The following is a 1893-nucleotide window of genomic DNA, read 5'->3' as shown; positions in this document are numbered from 1 at the left end:
CCTGCACAATACACCTCGAAACCCTCTCAGGTCCCGGCGGCGCGCAGCGCCGTCCTAAGTACTTGGTCGGGTTCGAGAGAGGCGCAATCGCCCGGAGTTTGGCGAGTAGACGCTTTAGGTGCGACCACCCGTGCTCCCAACTGAGCTTGCCGCTGCCGACAGAGGCCCGGGAGCGTGCTGTCGTGGCATTGCCGGCGGGAGACAACACGCGCCACCTACGGTGGCCGGCAGCTCCAACGCCAGCGCCACAGAAGGACAAAAGCCCCACTTGGGTGCCGAAGCGAACTCTCCCAGCACAGCGCACGCGCCAACACGTCCGCACAGCTGCGATACAAACCACCTGCGAGAACCGCAGAGGCGACCGAGCAGCAGACGGCGTCGCGGCGCCGAGCGCCGGGCGGCGGCGCATCCTCAGCGCACACAGTCCTCAATCGGACCAGCACACTGCAGATGTCCACCGCGCTTCGCACCGGGCCCGCGAGGACCTACTTTGGCCGCACGGCGCCGCGTGCAGGGTGCGCCGGCGCGCAGCTGCGCCGCCTGCCGCCTCCGTCGGCCGGCGCGCCTGCCACTGGCCGCCCCCACCAGCCGGCTGTAGCGCGTGCGCCCACGCACCGCGCGGCCAGCACGCCGGGAGGCCCCCCCTCACCGGCCGGGGACGGTCCCACCCAGCCACCGCCGCGTATCGCTTCACACCCACATGCCATTCACGTTCGTGGGCATGGTGGGTATCGCTGAAACAACCGGTTGGTAGCTCAACCGATCGTCGCCATCACTGATTCACCTCTAGCGAGAACAACCGCACCACAACCGTTTACCAGTTGTTCATTTGCGTAACGTCACCAGCAAACGTAGACGTCCATCGCCATTTGCAAATTCAACGATTGTTGCATGCCTGTGTCAGGTGTCACGACACACTATGTCTGCCCACATACACGCAACAACATGTGCACGCTTCGCGAACACGTGGAAGGTGGCCCCCGTACGTATGCGATGTCCATTGCGCGAACGACTGTCAACCGGCCTCTGTCGCATGTCGCAGATGTGGAACGCAGTGCACCATGCTATCACGGTGTGTGAGAAGAGACGACTACGTCTGACAACACGCGCCACTACATCAACAGACGGCTCATGCTGATCGCTGCTGATCGCCATCCACGGCATACCATACTGCAATCCACGTCTTATAGGGAGACGACACGTAGCTGAGTGCACAATATTTGGACCGTATGGTTCGCCGTTGTTGGCGCAGTCGTGGTACGGTCACACATGTACCACGATGTATCATTCAGTACATGAGGACCAATGTGCAGTACAGTGTGTGATTTGGACGTACAACATCAGCGGACAGTTGACACACGCCGTACCACAACGTAGGCTGTGCTTCGCCATGCAAATGCCAATGAACAACTGCGAAGGGCATTGAGCATGTACGTCCTGCTGCCATCCGCATTACAGTGTATAGCTGCAAGGTGTTTAACATGAAGCGATACTCTGGGGACCAGGCAGTGCGAGTAGCAAACTTATATTGCGGGGGTTGCAGTTAGGCAACACCACACTAATTTAACGCGTCGTATGACAATTACAGAGCAGGTTAAGGCCCAACGTGTGTTGGGTTAAGGGCCCAACGGTGTGTTGGGTTAAGAGCCCAACGTGTGTTGGGTTAAGGCCCAACGTGTGTTGGGGTTAAGGCCCAACGTGTGTTGGGTTAAGGCCCAACGTGTGTTGGGTTAAGGCCCAACGTGTGTTGGGGTTAAGGCCCAACGTGTGTTGGGTTAAGGCCCAACGTGTGTTGGGTTAAGGCCCAACGTGTGTTGGGTTAAGGCCCAACTGTGTGCTTGGGTTAAGGCCCAACGTGTGTTGGGTTAAGGCCCAACGTGTGTTGGGTTAAGG

The sequence above is a fragment of the Schistocerca americana genome, unplaced genomic scaffold, assembly GCF_021461395.2.
Source record: "Schistocerca americana isolate TAMUIC-IGC-003095 unplaced genomic scaffold, iqSchAmer2.1 HiC_scaffold_1216, whole genome shotgun sequence".
NCBI classification, from domain to species: domain Eukaryota; kingdom Metazoa; phylum Arthropoda; class Insecta; order Orthoptera; family Acrididae; genus Schistocerca; species Schistocerca americana.
Note: the sequence above shows the minus strand (reverse complement) of the source record.